This window comes from Tribolium madens, unplaced genomic scaffold, assembly GCF_015345945.1.
Source record: "Tribolium madens isolate multiple individuals breed KSU strain unplaced genomic scaffold, Tmad_KSU_1.1 Scaffold_1;HRSCAF=32;Tcas5.2_LG8, whole genome shotgun sequence".
NCBI classification, from domain to species: Eukaryota; Metazoa; Arthropoda; class Insecta; order Coleoptera; family Tenebrionidae; genus Tribolium; species Tribolium madens.
Window position 1 is genome coordinate 9,580,230 of NW_025400984.1, and position 20,538 is coordinate 9,600,767.

Sequence of the window (20,538 nt, forward strand, 5' to 3'; positions counted from 1 at the left end):
AAAAAATAAAAAACAAATATATATAATAAATGTCATAAATTGAAGTTCGTGATGAAAAAAAAGAAGAATTATAAAGTAATTAAAAAGTTGTCTAAATATAAAATCAGAAATCACAAAAAACAGTAAGTGAATAAAAAAACAAATATTGGTATAGAGAAGTTATTTTTTTGACGAATTCAACTGAAATGTCATTTTTTATGAAGTATTGTGATTTAAAGAATGTTCACACTAACTTTTTTAGAACTAAAATTAAAGTCCGCTTTACATTTTCAGCGCCTACCGAGATGACAATCATTTTGAAATGTTAAACATAGTTAAAATTTAGGATACAGCTTCCTTGTTTCTTCTTCTAATAGCCTGTAGCTAAAAAACTTGAAAAATTCTTTTTTTAACAGAAATAAACAGAATCAAAGTGCAAAATTTAAACTCTCATAACTTTGAAATTTTTATAGATAGAATTTTTACCTTCTCTGGGACGCGAGTTCTGGCGCACCCTGTATAATAAACTACTACTCTTATATCATAAATCTCGTTCGGTGTCCGTTTATTAAAGTTGAAGGCGATCGTTAGCGACATCTTTTAGCGAAATACAAGACAATCTTAATTCTCCCGGATTTATAACGCCGGTTCATAAGAACAGTGCAAAGCTGTAAAAGTTGGGAAGATGCATGCATTTTACGATTAATCGTAAAGAAGTTTTACGGCTTGAATTTAAGAATTTAATGCGAGTGAATGAATCGTAAAATAGTGTTCGATTTAGTGTCAACAGGATGTGTTTATTTTAAAGAAAAAAAAGTACGAAACCACCTTGTTGCTTATTCAAAATTATCATTTTAATTAGAGTCTTTACCTTCCAATTACAGCCAATTTTTGCCCGTATCGAATGACACAAAGACTCCCCTTGGGTGTTTTAGCCCTTTGTTGATTCAAACTCGGCTTGTTTAAAATAATAAAGGCTTCGGAATTCGCAGTCACGTTTCCGGAAAAATCCAGGCCCGGATTCGAAAATTCCCAGACACGCCATTGATCATGCTTAAGACAATTAAGGTCAATGTCGAACTTCCTAAGCCCTTCTTTGGCCAGATTGATTTTGGGCCAAAACCGGATCCCAATTAATTCTCTTTGAGACAAACGTTGATATTTTCATTTATAAAGGAGATTTTTCGTTTTATCGTTGATTTATGCAGCAACTTAAACCACTAGCTCTTGCATTTATATCTGACATTAAACTAGTTATTAATTAGTAATTTAAAGTTTTAATGAAGCTGAACGCATTCGTGACTTTATCTGTTTTCAAAGTTTTCAGACGGTTTTAATTCGAATTAAAAAATTTGATATGCAAATTTCAAATAAACCTGAAGCTTTGCTGAAAATGTCCGAATTTTGCTCCACTTATCGATCATCGATTATGTGGCGAAATTTCTCATCCTTGAAACTCCTCCTAGTTATAAATATTAATGCACGCGAGGAGTTTAACTAGGTCTCGTGTAAAATCGTGTTTACAATATCAGTAATGCATAACGTCGCAAAGGTGGGCGTCTTTGAGACTTCGCCCCAAAGTCAACGCTCACTTGTTTAGTTAACGTATTTCGTGTTGCTCAGAACAACACTGCCTAGTCTGGCGTCACAGTGACTGAAAGAAGTCTTCAGAGCTTGAAACTACAGGGTGTCTCAGAACTCGCACACAGAGAAAATTTTCAAGTGAGATAAGATACTAGGAACATGGAAAAAATGTTTAAAAAATTCTTTCTCTCAAAAGTTTTGACATGTATTTTTTGACATTTGACATTTTTTTATGTCTATTTAATGACACTGACGATCTTGTACGTGTTTTTTTTATAATTATTTAGTAAAGCTACAAAAATTTTGCCAATAAGAGCCAAAAATAACAAAACACAAAAATGGAATTTTTTAAACATTTTTTTCAATTTTTTCGAGGGCGCGAGTTCTGGCGCACGCTGTATATTTAATAAAGTCGAGGCACGCGCTTTTAATTGTACGTCTGGTCTTTTTCGAATTTAATTTGATTTTAAAAGTTTCAAGTAATTTACGAAATGAACCGACTTTTGCAAATTCTTATCTAAATATAAAGCCGGGCTATTGTTATTCTTAACAATCGAGACGACGGAAACAAATGCTAACTGATATTTAAATAAAGGTTGCTTAAAGCCTACTTTGCATTTATTTCGCGTTTATTTGACGGAGTTTCGTGCTAATTTTTTCAGTAAAGTTGGCAACACTGGGTGCATGGTAAAGTAAAAGCTTTCGAACAAAGCGAATTTTGACTTTTAAAGAGACTCAAATTTATTAAAAAAAATGTAATTTTTCAATTCATATTAAAAAAAAAAAGAAAGTCATAAATAACGCAATTTGTGCTATTTCCAATCGATTTGGTTCAATTTTGAGCCAGAAATAGTTGTAAATCAATGTATTTTAATCCGTAAATCACAGTTGTCTGCCAAAATCCAGCGATTTGAGCTATTTCTAATGATTTTAATCCTGAAATCTTTCCAAATCAATGTATTTCAACAAAATAAATGTCAAATTACAGTTTTTGACAAAATAAAGCGATTTGAGCTATTTTCAAACCAATTTTGCTCGATTTTAACCAGGACAGCATTCCAAGTCAATGCATTTTAAAAAACTTAATGCTTAAGTCTCAATTTTTGAGCAGGATAAAGCAATTTGTGCTATTTCCAATTGAATTGGCTCAATTGTAAGTTTACAATCGTTGTTTTTCTACGAAATAATTGCGTAAGTTAGGATTTGGGCTTAAAAAATTAATATTTTTATAACAAAAATGTGAAAATGTGACAAAAATATTTGTTATGAAATTGAAATTAAAACTATAATTAAAATGAAGTTAAGAGACGATTTTAATTAATATTTTTGTACTTATTTCTCATTAACTTGTTTCGTGTCAACAAAGTTGGCAACACTGAGTGTTGTCTCATTTTACAAAATAATTGAAAATAAAGGACACTCAACGCTTACTAAGGCAGGGCTAGTGTCAAATTTTGAATCCCAAAATTTAATGGGAAATTACTTAAAAGTTAGAATTGTCGATTCTGTTCAAATTTTGTAATTAAAAATCCCAAATATAAAAATTTCTGGTGTAAAATTGATGTCTATATCAATTTTTTTAGTTTAGAAGTTGAATTTTAAAATACTAAACTCGAAATTAGTGTTTTAAAGTGTAAAGGTTTTAATTTTTAATCCCAAATGTTGATGTCGATTTATTGAAATTATCAAAAGTTTTAAATTACTATTTAAATTAAAAATGGAAGCTTCTAAAATTCTAATTTTATCTTTATGCTGAAATCAAAATAAACATATAATTTTTTGGAATCCAAAACTAAAATTAACAGTTTACAAAAATTCTACGTTCTCAGTTCAGAATGTTGGAATATTGCCTATTACAGGCTAACAAACAAATCCTGACTTCTAAAATTAAATTTTAATTTGTTTAAAAGTCAGAATTTTTAATTAAGAATTTATATTTAGTGATTAAAACAAAAATTACGATTTCTAGTTTTTAAATTATTTAAGTTAAAAAGCTAAACGTATTTTGTTTTTAATTTAACTAGTGCAGTTAGTAGTGACGAATGCTGATAATTTATATTGTACGTCTATAAAAATTGCTTAAGTAGCAAAAGAAACAAAAAAGAAACAACATATTGTTAACAACAAAAACGCTTAGGAGCAAAAATAGAATTTTTACTCCATGCCTGAAAAGTAAAACTTTTACTTGTGACATTTAGTCATAAAAGTGATCACTTTTGTGACCTTTGCGGGTAAAATAATAAATCAAAAAAAAAATAAAAATCTTGTCCCACAAATTTCAAATTAAAAGTTTAAAAATTACATTTTTTAGTAAAATATATTAATTCCAGTTACATTTTTAATTGTTTGGAGAACTTTTTATCAGATTTTTTTTCCAATTTCTGCCAATTAACCAGAAACAAGTAAAAAAGTGTAATATTTTGCTAGAAAAATGTAAAAGATCACAAATATGTTTGTAACAAAACAAGGCTTAAAATTGTATTTAATAAAGTTGTATAACTGGCTTTTTTTCGAATTTTTTCAATATAAAAGTTTCGGCTAATTAAAGAAGTGAACCGACTTTTGAAAACTCTTATCTAAATATGAAACTGAGCTTTTGTAATTTTCAACAATCGGGACGAAAAATTTTAATAAAGGTTGCTTAAAGCAAGCCTTGAGTTTATTTGCCAGAGTTTCATAATAATTTCTTCCAGCAAAGTTGTCAACATTGAGTGCACGGATTCGTAAAATTTTAATACAAAATAATAGAAAATGAAGCTTTTGTTAGTGTTAGAAAGAGATAGTCTATTGCAGACTGTAATAAACAAATGAGTTTGTATTTATCCCCAGCACTTCACCTCAGGCAAAAACTCTCTTCCTTTTAATTATTAAAGAAAGCCAACATCTCCGGAAGTCTCTAAATAATGCCAAAACGGCTTTCCAGCAAACTTGCGGCTGCTTGCTTCCGCCGTAACTCGTCTTGAATTTTAAAAAAGTCGAGATTCGTCTCGAATCAACATCACGTAAAGTCCTCTACTTTCTGTTTCTCTCTCTCTCCCTCTCCCCATTAAAAGAGAAATTTCGGCGATGTGGCGGCATATTTATCGACTCGGCAATTTGCGTTAGAGACGGCAAGGAACGAAATTAACCGCGTGTTGCAACTCGTGGCCTTGTTACAGGAAGAATCGGGTTATTAATTGGAGTCGTGCAAGTTTGCCAAACTCCCAGCTAATATATAAACGTCTCGTTGCTTTATAGCGGCCTTGCGAGGGGATTTAGACCAGGATTGCGGGACGGGAGTGATAATCAATCTCAACGAAGGAGATAACATACCCCAAGGAAACAAAAATGCACCCACTTACACTTAATATCTTGTCCAAATTGCTCGGGATGCTACACTCGACGACAAATCGATTCCATTCCTGCCCAGTGTTGCATCCCAACTTTTTAATTTAAATATTTTCCCAAAGAGAGCCGGAAAATGCAAGCATCTGCTCGAGAAAATCTCATCTCGAAATTTTATCTGCTATTTTAGACATTTTTTAAACTAGTATTTCTAGACATATTGTCATGTTTTTAAATTAGAGCAATGTGTACAACTAATTCCAATTCAAAAAAAAAAATCACTGGAATTCTAATAATTAAAAATAGTCATAATTCTTTTGTATAATTTCAAATTAATTCATGATATTCCAAATTCTTTTACGTAATTCCAAATAATGATACATTACAATTCCGTAATCTAATTAAAATTTCCGTAATTCCAAATTACATAAATTAAAAATTTGAAGTAATTTTCAAAAAAAAATTATCCGATAATTTCAAAAATATGCAGTAGGTACCCAATTTTAGAAAAATTCTAGTAATTCTACCAAAATTTCAATAATCCATCGTAATACTATTGTGTTCAGATTAAATCTTATAATTCCAAGTTAATTTTTGTAATTTCAAAATAATTTCTGTAATTCCAAATTAATTCCGACAGTTCTAAGAAATGCAACGTAATTTTCGTAATTTTCCGAAATGAATTCCAGCAATTCTACCGAAATTCCATTTATTTATCGTAATTCTAGTAATTGTTTTCAGAATAATGCTTATAGTTACAAATCAATTGCTGTAATGTCAACTTAATTCTCGTAATTCCAACGTAATTTCCGTAATTCAAAAATAATTCCTATAATTTCAAATTAATTCCGATAGTTTTAAAAAATTTAAAGTAATTTTTAAAAGACATAATTTTCCATAATTCAAAAAAAACTAGAAATTCTAAAAAAATTCCAGTAATTCTAAACAATCCAAAGATGTGTTTTTTTTATTTTTTTATGTTAATATTTCTAATGTGTATATAATTTCGATTGTATTCCAAAAATTATTACAAATAATTTCAGAGTTAACGGCCACTCAAATTTTTAAGTTTAGTTGAATTTTGAAAAAATGTTTTGTTTTCAAAGGTTATGATAGATTTCAAAAAATATTTTTCTTTGTTATTTTTTTAATATCTGTTCTAAATGCTGAGAATGCTACACTCATTTTCCAGAAGAAATCCAGAAAATGCAAACATCTGGTTGGGAAAATCTCATCACGAAATTTTATTTGCTAGTTTAGAATTTTTTTCTGGAAATAATCTCTTTGCAACATGATATTTTTTTTAAATTTACATTTGCATTTTTTAAATTTGGGCAATGTGTACAACTAATTTAATGTCCAAAAAAAATTACAGAAATTCTAGTAATTCAAAATAATCTATCGTCATTCTATAGTATAATTCCAAATTAATTCCTGATAATGAACAAATTATTTTACGTAATTTCAAAAAAATTCTATCGAAATTCCAGTAATCCCAATAATCTATCACAATTCCGTGATTTAATTACAATTTCGGTAATTTCAAATTTCATAATTCTTCTAATTTTAAATTAATTCATATATTTTTGGATTTCTGGATCAAAAAAATTAAAGTTTTTTTTCATAAAAAAAATTAACTCCGATAATTTCAAAAAGGAATTCAGTAGTTTAAAAAAAATTCCAGTAATTCTACTGAAATTACAATGGTCCATCGTAATACTATTGTTTCCAGATTAATTCTTATAATTTTAAATTAAATCCTGTAATTCCAACTTAATTTCCGTAATTTCAAGATAATTCCTGTAATTTCAAATTAATTCCGACAGTTCTAAGAAATTCAACGTAATTTTGAAAAGAAATTATCTCCGATCATTCCGAAAAGAATTCCAGCAATTCTATCGAAATTTCAATTATTTAGATAATTATTTAGATAGTTAATTATTTAGATATTATAATTTCCAATAATTGCAAAAAAAATTCTAGAAATTCTAGAAAAATTTCAGTAATTCTAAACAATCCAAAGATGTGTTTTTGAATTGTAATTGTTTTTTTAATTTTAATAATTTCAGATATACAGGGTGCGCCAGAACTCGCGCCCCAGAGAAAAATGCCATATAAGGTAAGATACCAGCAACATGAAAAAAATGTTAAAAAAAAATATCTATTAAACTTTCGAAGTTATGAGGGTTTAAAGTTTGCACTTTGACTCTATTTATTTCTGTTGGAAAAGTAATTTTTCAAGTTTTTTTGCTATAGGTTATTAAAAGAGGAAACAAGGAAGCTGTAACCTAAATTGTAACTCTGTTCAATGTTATTTGTGGCTTTTATTGGCAAAATTTTTGTCCCTCTACTAAATAATTGTAAAAAAACATATACAAGATCATCATTATCATTAAATAGATATAAAAAAATGTCAAATGTCAAAAAATATATGTCAAATTTACCTTACTTGAAAATTTTCTCTGGGGCGCGAGTTCTGGCGCACCCTGTATATACGATTCGATTAAATTCCAAAAATTTGTGCAACTAATTTCAGAGATAACGACCCTTCAAATTTTTAAGTTTAGTTCAATTTTGTAAAAACGATTTGTTTTCAAAGGTTATAAAAATTTTTTTGCTCACTGTTGCATCCCAACTTTTTAATTTAGATATTTTTCCAAAAAAAGCTGTATAATGCAAGCATTTTCTCGGGAAAATCTCATCTCAATATTTTATTTGCTAACTTAGAAATTGCGTAAGCCAGTATTTCTAGACATCTTCCACTGTCTTTTACAACACGATTTTTTTTTTAAGTTTTCATTGACATTTTTTAAGTTTTAGCATTTTTCTAAGAAACATTATTTAGAACAGAGTCTAAAAGACATTTTTTTATATTAAATATTAAAGCGTTTAGTAACCAAATAAACAAATTTATTTGTTGCTAGCTAACAGAGACAATTGCTTAGAAACGAGTCATTTTGAATAGCTCAAGGCAAATCGCATTACGTTGCTTAGTAATCAAATAAACAAAACGATTTGTTGCTAGGTAATAGTAACAATTGCTTAGTAACGAGTGATTTTTGGTCAATTTTCGCCAGATTATGAGCACGTGAAATTACGATAAATAAAATAAATGGGCTCATATGCGCATAATTCACGTGTGAATTGCGAATTACGATCAGGTGTGTGAAATACGAGTTTTGTTAACTTTGTGGAGTGAGTTTGCTCTTATAAAAGAGAAAATATCGATGTTATTACAAAGTGAATCGACTGCTCTTATTCACCGGCTCGAATCCCACTACATAAATATTTATTTCACGACACGATACCTAGACGTTTTGTAGTTGAATTTTTAATTGCGTGTAGGCAACCAGTTATACAGTTTAGGGGAGGGGATGAAAATAAGCGTTTGTTCAACTTTTTCCCGTTTCGTTAGCCGGTAGGTACGCGGAATAATTAATCCCGACCGGAAAAAAGTCTGAAAAATTCTCTTTGTCAGAGTGGAATTTGTCGAGGGAATACAATACGGTTTTGGCGTGTAATTCCTTATAGGTTTATTATAATAAAATAATGCAGTTTTGTTTGTGTTAAGTCGGGTTTGAGTGTGCAACAGGTTTGTAAGGATTTTATTAAAGAGGATCAAATTAAACAAGGGGACAGTTGGAAATTCCCGGTTTAAAAATAAGCGGGAGACAGGTGTGTGTCATCAATTTTCGTTGCTTGTACACATCAATCGGGGTGATTGACGGCTCGAATTTCCGGGAACGATTACTGTGATGGTTGATGCGGAGGGAAAATTGCACAATATTTAGTTGTGGTTGAGGTCACCTTAACCAACCACTTCCTCGCCCGAAATTTAATTTAGATCAGGAAGTTTTCAATAATTTATTGTCATGTATAATATATACGAAGCTTCAGTTCATCGTAGTCTAGTTTGAAGGCTTCCTATTTCCTTTCTAATATTACATCGGCACTCGATATAACACGTAAGACTATAGTCTCCGCTGGGACGACTTGTTAGGAAATTGCAAACTGTTACATTTATCGAATCTGAGTTTCTCTTCTTTTGCCTTAACAATAAAATTATTAGACACTCGAGTAATCAAAAAAGAATCATCGTAAAAACCCGGATTTGGAACTGTTTGAAATTAAGTGCAGAACTTTAATAACCTCTCCAATTTCGTTCAAAACAAACCACGAATGTAAGTCGTAACTGTAATCCTTACAAGGTACCTCTCATCCTTTTCCTTAAAGATTCAATCCTTACAATAAACTCATCAATTTCAGTCTTTATCTCCCTTCTGATCCTCTTTTATGACAAATCGCATAAAAACCGATTCATTTTCTTAAAAGCTCAAACTTTTCGGCCAACGTCCGAGCTTTCAAAGCTCACTTTTCCCCCTCAAAATTTTCAACCACTCAATTTATTTACCGCTACTAAACATAGTTGGCTTCGGCCACTAATTAAATTACCCGATTTTTGGACTTTTTCCCATCGGAACGTGACGGACATTGCCGAACACAGGTCGTGTCGCCGAACAAATGAACATCACAGAGACAATTACGAGCGCGTCTTTTATCTCTCTCTCTTTCTCTCCAAAGCCGCCTGTATTTGTCCAACGTAACGACCTATTTCAACATCGAAAACAACAATTGACAGAGCAAACAATGCGAGCGACGCCAAATATTAAAAGTTTGGGAAAATGGGACAGGTGCCTGGAGTTTAATTAGATGGGGACAATCTTTTGACTCGAGATAACCATCGAAAATGATCGATATTTTGGCGTTTATTCTCTTTCGACATATTTCGCGTTGCAATTATCTTTTGATGAATTATTATCCACCTTAGACTTGCGTAATTAAAGAGCAGGCTTGATTGGAGGGTATCAAGTTGCCTTCGGTACAAAAAATGCTAATTCAAATAAAGAAATTACGAGAAAAGCTCAAGCAAATAATGAGTATGTTGTGAATTCTAGCTTTTAATTAATAATAATTGTAGTGAAGTTAAATCAAGCCAAAACTTTCAAACTACATAGTTTTCTTCAAAGTTTTTTCAGTATTAAGTTTTTAGATTACAGTAGTTTTTATCAAAACTAAAACTATAGCAACACTTTAAAGAACCTTCTTTGTTTGTTTTATTTAGAAACTTAATATGCTTTAAAACAAATAAAATCAAATACACTAGGTGTTTTCTAATTATTGCAAAAAATTGCAACCACATAATCTACAACAAAAATAATACTAATAATAAAATTAAAAAAAAAAATAAGTACATAGAAAATAATAACAATAATACATAAAGAATAAAAAATAAAAAATAAATTAGAAAAGCAAATAAATGTAGTTCTTTCATAAACACTACTTTACTTAAACTGTTTCTGCACTCTCCGTAAATAAAATGGACTAAAATAAAACCATCAAACTTTATTTCACTTTAATATTAATAACAGGGCCGTACCCAATGGGGGGGGTTTAGGGGGTTCAAACCCCCCCCCGAAATGCTGAGCACTTTGTTATAAGTGTTAAAAATTTAGTTTTTTTGTTATTTCAATGAGTTGATTTTAAATTTTTGTGAATTAATTTTTCATGTGTTAATTATACAGTGTTTCATTTTTATTGTTAGGTACAAATTTAAATAGTTAATAGAATATTAAATTTTAAGATAAAAGTGTTTTGAAAAATGCTATGAAAAGGAGCTACACCCCCTAAAAAAGGTACGTTTTTTAAAGCGGTTTTCCTAATATTTCAGAATAGATAAAATTACAAAATTTGGTACCTTTATATGTACACCCAAACAAATGCCAAATAACAAAATTTTTAATCAGGGGCGTCCTAAACGGTAAAACAAATTTAATTTTTAATTTTTATGCAGTTTATGGTGGGTAACATAAATTTTTAAATTTTTACAAAAAATCCGTAAATTGTATCGGAAAAACACAAAAGACCTTTTTTTTATGAAAAACTATGAAATTTTGTTGCTGAAAGTGGCAAGAAACCACAGGCAAAATAGTTAGAGTAAATTTTTACCCTAATCCCATCTAGTTTAGGAAGCACCTAATTAAAAAAAATTACATTTTATTTTTGTACTTGCTTAGGTGTATAAAAGTTATCATCTGTAGCAAATTTTGAATTTTTTTTTTTTAAAATGATTTCGGAAATATTGAAAAATAAACTATTAAAAGACGTACCCCTTGCGTAGCATTTTTCGATATATGTTCATAAAAAATTTTGTTTTAAAAATAAATATTCATCTCCTGTTTAAATTTGTAACAATAAATAGTATTAAAAATTTATTTTATTTTTTGTTACTTTTGTGAGTTAATTTGAATTTTTATGTTTAATTAGGATCTCTTATTTTAATTTAAAATAAAAACTGTACTTATAGATTAATAATGATTAATAATAATGAAATGAAATTCTTTGTTTGTAAAAAAATCGTTTATTGATCATTATTCACAAATTCCGTCTTCTTTAGAATTGATGAATAGAAAAAAAACATGGGAATACGTGTTTTATTATAAAGCTTTGCAAAAGAATATTTTTAACTAAATAAAATAAACAAAAAATTGTATTATACAAAATTTTCCTACAAAACAATAAGAATTTCAATACAGTTGAGTAGGCATGAAAGTTCATCTGTCAAACATTCGTATGTTATTATAACGCACGGTTATGACGTAATAATTTACTGTTATCAAGTATGTTGCTAGTGTAAAAAAACTTACTGGAAAGTATCTAACGCATTCGTGGAGCTTCTGCACTCGGCTGACGCCTCGTGTGCGTCATTTGTCACTTTACGTGCCGGTTATTACTATAATGTTTTAACTAAAGGTTTTTTTTTAAGTTTCTCCTAGAATTATTAATCAAAAACTTTTGAAAACTTTATAAAATGTTTTTAGTTTTGAAATAATAACAATAATATATAAAGGAAAAAAAATCAAAAATAAAAAAGCAAATAAATGTAGTTCTTTGATAACCATTACTTTAATTAAACTGTTTTTGCACTCTGTAAATAAAACGGACTAAAATAAAACCATCAAACTTTATTTCACTTTTATATTGATAATCATGAAATGAAATTCTTTGTTTGTAAATAATTCGTTTATTGAATATTATTCACAAATTCCGTCTCCGTTTAGAATTGATGAATAGAAAAAAACATGGAAATATGTGTTTTATTAAAAAGCTTTGCAAAAGAATATTAACTAAATAAAAATAAACAAAAAATTACATTATGCAAAATTTTCCTACAACACATTAAGAATTTCAATGTCAATTTCAAACAAATGAGTAGGCATGAAAGTTGACAATTCCATGCATCTGTCCAAAATTATAAAAAAATATAAATTATTATAGTATTCTATCCTAGAATTATTAATTGAGAACTTTTGACAACTTTATGAAATGCTTGTATTACTTAAGAAATCCTGATTTTTATGAAAATTGATAAAAGAAGATATAAAGTAATTTATAAAAAATATAATATGTAATTCAATTCGTAAAATAAATTGTTTTCTTTTGATAACTTTTTAGAAAATCTAAGCCCTGACGTTTGTATTGTTAATATAAAGTAATTTATTTTTTAATTCTATTATTTTTAATGTTAAGAATAGAGTTTTAATGTAAACCTTATAAAAAAAATATCATTTGTGTTTAAATCTTCTAAGTATACAGGTGCGCCAGAATTAGCGCCCCAGAGAAAAATGCCATGTAAGGTAGGATACCAAGAACATGGAAAAATTGTTAAAAAAATTCGAAGCTATGAGAGTTTAAATTTTGCACTTTGACTCTTTTTATTTCTGTTGGAAAAATAATTTTCGAAATTTTTTTGCTATAGGCTATTAGAAGAGAAAACAAGGAAGCTGTATCCTAAATTGCAACTTTGTTTAGTGTTCCTGGTATCTTATCTTACTTGAAATTCTTCTCTGGGGTGTGAGTTCTGACACACCCTGTATTTATGTAATTGTCTTATTGTAGATACCAAATTTAGATTTTATTTGTGGAAAACTATAAGTGGTAGACTTTTTCATTATTTTTATAGTCACTAATCACTACATGAAAAAATATACTGGGTGTTTTTTTAATAATGCCAAAAATTGAAACCACATAGAAAAATAACATTAATTTGTCAAATAAACAATTGTCCTATGAACTTTGTTACGGATAAATTTTCATAGCAAAAATTACAATCTATTAGTTCCGAGTTATTTTTATAAAATTTTACAGACTTGAAATCGTTTATGTTCTGGCAATTACTTTATTTTCACTTTCACCAGTGGCGTGTGTACGGGCAAGTCACTAAAAATTTTTATTTTTTTTTATTTTTATTTGTATGTTTTTCACAATTGAGAAACATAGCCTATATAAATATGTACTACATACATTCGAGACAATTTTTACATGTCAGGCCTGTGTTATTATTATTATTTGTAGAGCAGTGTTGCCATTTTCGCTCGAGCGTGTCACACGAGACAATAGTTTAGCTCATTCCTGCGCCCTTTTTGTTCATAATTCATCATGATGTCAGTCGAAAGTCTCCTTTTCTTTAATGGATGGCCATGGAAATGCGCACGTGTTTACAGCTTCCATAAACTTAAAACGTAAACGTATGAAGGTAGGTTTTAAATTATTAACCTCCGTGAGACGTGTTAAGCAAGAGAATGTTGCGGATAAGCAATGCGTATGATATTTACAAGCGGCGTTCTTCCCTTTTAATATTAATGTTCTCGCAACGGTCGAATCCGGCGATTTCCTTCCTGCTGTTTCAGCCAGCCCAAACACTAATTAAAGCCGCTCGTTATAATTAATACGAATTTCGCCAAGGAGCTTTACTTCCTATCTATCAACGTCAATTAGAGTCGACGTATTGAAACTTCTTTGTCATCGATTAGATAGAGACTGTATCAATTGAATCCTAATGGGTTTTCTCGTACGTATTGTGAATTTCAATTAAACGAAAGGGATGGATTTTTTTTACCGAACGCAGAGAGATCTAACGCAAATTCAAATAGGGCAAATGAATTTGCCAAATTGGATCTAATTCGGGAGAAAATTATTTACTTTTTCCATCGACAAGCTCGGATTTGTCGAGTTTTCCACCCGCGAATAGAAAGTCAAGTACGCTTGCATTTGCAAGTTAATTAAAGCGATTTTTTGGTAAGTTTTCAGTTCCATTTGTGAAAAAACCCAAGTGAATACACTGACGTCATTGCGATTTAATTAAGTCTGAAAGATGCCCGAGAAAACTTTCAAGAAAATTAAAATGAAATTATAAACAGAGAAAAAATTCGCAACTTGCGCAAATCAAATAATTAGACAAATTAGATAAATTGCTTCCGAAACTCAAACACACTGAGTTAATTTAATTCACTTAAGAGTTGTTTATCATAAGTTTTGAAACATGTCAAAGTTTGCCAAACTCGGAATTCCCGCTTTCACCTTTAATAAAAAAATCCCCGATTTGATTCGTTTTAAGCCGTGTAGTGAATTAGTTAATGTTAATTAAAGTTTAAGATTGCTGTCGGGGATAAGAGTTAAGCCCTACACAAGTCGCAACAAGGGTTGATGCGTACTTAACGTGTGCTAGTGACACTTTTAGAAGGGTTGTTTTGTCGGATTTCCGGCGAAAGCACTAAATAAAGGATTAGGAGCTAAAACCGACACATTTTCAAACTTTATCGACGATCAAACCCTAATTATTACAACCAGAAGGCTAATGTCTGCATTCCGGGAAAAATCTCACCCGCGGTCTTGTCGCAAAAACACTCCGGGTGCTGGAACTTTAATGGAACGTCTCCGGAGACTCATTTTCTGACATAACTAAAGAAATTCTTTTCTATTACATGACATAAAAGCGGATTGTCTCGAACGCTACAACTGCTCAAAATTTTTAAAAACTTGAAACGGGAGGTAAAGCGCTGCTCATAATTCTAAAATATTTTCAAATAAGTCCAACTACTTTCATATAATTCTATATACAGGGTGTCCCAGCGAGTCGAAAAATTCTATTAGTGACCTTTAAATAGTGAAATTAAAATAAATGTACAGGACGTTGATAGATACTAATCTAGTGAACCACCTAAAATTATTTTGAACCATACAGCATGTCCCAAAAATAAGTTACGATACAAACTTGTGTTTTTTCTAAATGAAACACCGTATCTTTCTTTTTGGATGTAGCCTTTTAAAACAATTTACGCTAAACTTTTATTAGTTTTGGAAATACGACGTTTTTTTGACGAAAACATGCACTTTTAAAAAATTTATTACACAAAAACTAAGACAGCTAGAACAATTTTTTTCTTACTTCTGCAAAGAGTAAATATCTTTTCATGTATCAGTTCTAGATATTAAAAGTTTATTTTTATAGATAGACAATTTATCAATCAATTAGATGCAAAAATAAAAAATAGGGTGTTCTATTTAAATTTTTTAAGTTGATTAACTTTTAACAAACTTCTTAATTTACTAATCTTTACAAATGCAAAACACTAAAAATTTAAAAAGTGCATTTTCGTCAAAAAAAATCATCTTATTTCTAAAAGTAGGCGAAATCGACTAATAAAAGTTTAGCGTGAAAACATTGTTTTAAAAAACTACATACAAAAATGCAAAGAAACATACGGTGTTTTATTTAAAAAAACACAAGTTTGTATCGTAACTTATTTTTGGGACATGCTGTATGGTGGAAAATAATTTTAGGTGATGCACTAGATTAGTATCTATCAATGTCTTATATAATTTTTTTTAATTTTACCATTTAAAGGTTACTAATGGACTTATTCAACTCGCTGAGCCTGTTATGTAGGTATTTCCAAATAATTTCACATACACATAAATAATTCCACAAACATCTAAATAATTTCAAATTTAAATAAAAGTAAATTGTAGTCTGATTAAATAAATTCCTGATAATTTTTTTCATATTTGTGTAAGTTTTTTTACTATAATAGTATATTCCACATTATATTCGTAACCAAGTTTTATAAAACCAGTCTTGAAGCAAGAACTCAAGTTTAAAAAACGAATGACAGAAACACGAGTTATTTTATACAATGAGGGCTTCAAGGTCTTATAAAATGATTTTTTTATATTATTATTATTTTTGTAATTTACATTCTTTATGCCGTTTTTAAACAAAAATTTCAAATCAGAATGGAGACAAATTACAAAATAGTGTTTTAAAATTGCTCTAATTGTAATTACTTTTTATAGTTTTTGCTTTTTTATTTAATCTTTTATTTTATTAGATAAATATTTCAAAACAATAAGGAACACAATCAAACTCAAAAAATTTATTTTAAAAATGTAACATAAAATATATTTCAAGTACTGGAAGATAATAAAAATGTATATAAAAATAAACAATACATAAAATCTAAAAAATATTAACAACAAATAATTATTTTTATTTGATCATTATTTAATTAATTAACAGAACAAAATAGGACCACAAATTATACAGGGTGTTTTGTTTTTACTGTTACAAATTGAAATAGCTGACAAAATATTCAATTTTAAAACAAGAGTTTTTTATAAACATGTATAAAAAATACTGTACATTTTTGAAAAGGGTACATTTTCAATCGGTCTTTCTTATTATTATTTCAGAAATTATTCTAGATAAAATTACAAAATTTGGTACAGTTAATTACCTAAACAAATTTAAAGATCAAATGTCAACATTTTTAATCAGGGTCGTAAATGAGCGAGTAAGAGTAAAAAATACCTTAAATATTGGCTGTAGTTTCTTGCCACTTTCATACATTATTATTCCATAGCTTCTCGCAAAAAAATCTCTTGTTGTTTCGACAGAAAATTGTACAGATCATAAACAAACAGAATTAAAATTAAATAAACAAAATTAAATAAATATTTTTTTATGCCGCTCTACTCTTTTTGAATCAGAAATAAGTTAACATTTGGGGTTAATCAGATTCAATACCTTATAAGCGGCATTTTTTATTTGGCATGAAAATTCTATAGGCGAATTTGCTTCGAAATAAAAATCTCGAATTCTATTTATAAAAATAGATAGAATTTTTATAACATTATTTTCATGTTCCTGGAATCGTACCTTCTCTGGGGCGCGAGTTCTGGCGCACCTTGTATACCTCCTGAAAGGGTTCTCAATGAGTTTTTCGCAATATTTTGGAAGCCATTGTAGATAAAATTGCAAAACTTGTTACAGCTTTAGTTTACCTTGTTGCTTTTTCTTAAACTAAAGAAGTTTAAGGTAAAAAAAATATTTTCAATTTTAATTTATTTTACATGTAAAGAAATTTTATATCACCTGTTTAAATTTGTAATAATAAAAACAAAATATCCTGTATATTTTTTCTTAACCGAAGCGGCATTTTCTACTTTTGGCCATAAAAATTCCTTGTCGCTTCTTTTATATTTGTGGTTTTAAATTCTCATTTATTACATCGTTCTTAAATTACATTTAATGCGCATGCGCATTTGCTTGAGTACTCCAGTTATATATACTTATCTAATATCATGTAGTTATTAAAAACCAAAGATTAAATAAAAAAGCTAAAACCATAAAAACTAATTACAGTTAGATCAAATTTAAAACACTATTTCATGATTTGTTTCCATTTTAATTCTTTAATACACATAACAGAAATCAATTATCATGTAAAAATTTTTAATAGTACAAACAAACAGTAGTTCTAAATAATTAAAAAAAAAATCCAAATAATTCTAAATACTTCTAAATAATTCTAAATTCTCACGTAATTCCACCAACTTGTCACTAAAATTCCACCCCGGTTTAATTGAAATTTGTTCGGGTGCAAAATAACGGAAAATGCAACTTATCAAAAATGATTATTTTAGTTGTTGCTGGGAAATAATTGTGCATCAGGTCTGATCCGCAAATTGGGGCACAATGTTGGCATAACTGGATTATCTTGTAGGGCGATTATTCTAAATTTGGGCAAATTGTTAAATATGAGTGAAATTCAGGGCTTACAGCGCTCGAAATGAGTACAATACTTGGTACAAAAATGTCTAATTGCTGATTAGAGTTGAAAACGCAAAGCCGCGGCCATCATTCTTAATTAACCTTTAACACAAAAAAATTTTACGACTTTCAGGCAAAATTATTTTTTTTCTCTCTCGAATCGAAACGCGTGTTTTGCTGATAAAAGAAAAAATATTTATGGTTGGATCTCCTGCAAAAGCGTCCATCTTTGAAGTTGTAATCCGGAATTGAATTGAAGCTTTGAAACGTAATAAATGCAAATGGCCTCAAGATATTTTTAATTAATATCGAGATTAAAAGGAGCGGTAGCGTCATTTTTAACTCGTACTCGAATTTAGAAATTTATGATCGATCCGGGACAGGTAGAACGTTCATTTTTAAAAAGTTTGCGGTTAAATATATCGCCTCGGAAACTTTGCTCGTAAATTGAATTAATCGAGCCAAGAGTAGAAAAATTATTTTCTAATCTCGGATTTATTCGAGTTTAGTTAAGAGCAGGTGCGCGATTAAATGTAAATTCGAAACTCACACTAAGATTAGAGTGGAATTGTCTGATCTAGCAGGCGCATCCACCAATTTTTGGCCATAAATTAGCCAAGCTAATTAACCCAATTTCGGGTTGTGATTAGACTTAGATACATGTGACGCGTCCAACGTCTTGTTTAATAAAAATTCCTCAAATTTAATTAAACAAAGAAATCCCGTTTTTGCCAGATAAGGGTCGCATTCGCCATATTTAACAGGAAACAATAAGCCGGCCATATTGAAAAACGCTTTTTGTTCCGTGTTTCATTTGTTATTTGCCTAAATGGAATTTGATGGCTTTGGGTTAATCGCCCTTGAAATAAAAAACACAATTTTAAATATTAATTTCATCGAAACATATTTGCGTCATGCCCTCGTCGCACACTGACATATTTCACATCGTGTTTCTTCTGCGAGTTTTACCAACTTTATTAAAAATTAATTAAATTAATGGCGACATTAAACACTCCACTTAACCCCGACTTCGGTAAAAATAGGCCAACAAGTGTTGCGAACTTTAAAACCAAGAAAAATGTTTCCACCCCAACTGATATTAATTATAACTAGCTACAAAATGTTTTTTTTTCTCTAGCCGGATTAAAACATGTCATTTTTGAAAGATAAAATTGACGTTTTTACAACTAGGAATCGCACTTTTAATCCTTGACTTATTTTTTTTAATCCTAGCTTCAAAAACTGACACTTTTAATTCTAATAAAAAAATATAATTTTTTTTAAACTTTGGGCATGTTGTTGTTAGATGGAGAAAAAATATTATATTTTATTCGGCTTAAAAGTGGTTTTTTTGTCTCGCAATTTTGCATCCTCTCACCAAAAAAGTGACACTTTTAATTCAAGTAAAACAATATACTATTTTTGTTCCAAAGCTGTTGAGGACGAAAAAATCAAGTTAAAAGAATGCATTTTTTTTAATTCTTAGGATTATTGAAAATTACAGTAAATTTTTTTGAAAGTTTTGCCTAAGAACTTGACATCTTATATTTTAGTAAAGATACGAGTATAGACACAAACTTTAAACTAACTAAAAATAGATAACTATCTGATTAAATATTTAAACAAACATTAGAAAAAAACATAAGACAAAATAGTCATTTTTGTTACTTAAAATACAGCTTTGCGGACAAATCATTGCTGTTTCCGGACAAGGCGCAAAATAAGCCTATAAAAAAGTCTTTTTTTATGTAATTTACAAAAATCTAGGATAGTTTGACACTACAAGCGCCAAAAATAGTTTTGCAGAAATTTTATCAAAATTTGAGATTTCGGAAAAATTTTATAGCACCTCGGCACTAAAGTCATTTTTATGACTTATGAGTTATATTTATTGTAACTTAACAGACATTTGTAATTAAAAATAAACCTTTGATGTCTTAATACATAAATAACTACTTTTTTGTTGAAGCTCACAAAAATACAAAAACTTCTTTTAAGTTTGTACAAGGTGTCAGAACTCGCGCTTCAGAGAAAAATTTCACGTAAGATAAGATAGAGCATGGAAAAAATGTTTAAAAAACTTTATCTGTCAAATTTTTTTGACATTTGACATTTTTTTGTGTGTATTTAATGATTTTGATGATTTTGTATAGATATGGTTTTTTTTACAATTATTTAGTAAAGGTATTAAAATTTTGCAAATAAATCCAACAAATAACATTAAACGGAGTGACAATTTAGCAAAAAAACTTGGAAAATTATTGTTTCAACAGAAGTAAATAGAGTCAAAGTAGAAAATTTAAACACTTTTTGTCGCATTCCTGGTATCGTACTTTACATGGCATTTTTTCTGGAGCGCGAGTTCTGGAGCACCCTGTATAATAATGAATTTCTCGAAAATAGTGGTTAAAAATAAAAAATACGATAGTACTTACAATAGCTATTTTATGACCTATTTTATTGAGTTCCAAAAAAATTATTCTAAAGACTTAAATAAGACTGTAAAGTGTTATTTTTGCGAACATATACAAAAAATAACAATTTTAGATAATTTAATATTGTGTCTGAAGAAGACTCATTTTACAGACTTAAATGAGTTCTTGGGAGCGTATACAAAAAACGTTTTTTATCTTTCTTTTGTGAGAAAAAATAAAAATTAAGAAAAACGATCGATTTTTCCTAATGTGAAACTCGTCTTTAGC

At 29.1% G+C, this 20,538-nt stretch overlaps 1 protein-coding gene across 2 annotated transcripts in view; it reads right to left on the reverse strand.

Annotated features, from left to right (window-relative positions):
- The window catches only part of LOC123004122, a 127,566-nt gene that overhangs the window by 97,868 nt on the left and 9,160 nt on the right, over positions 1-20,538 (reverse strand). The gene's annotated exons all lie outside the window — the stretch shown is intronic.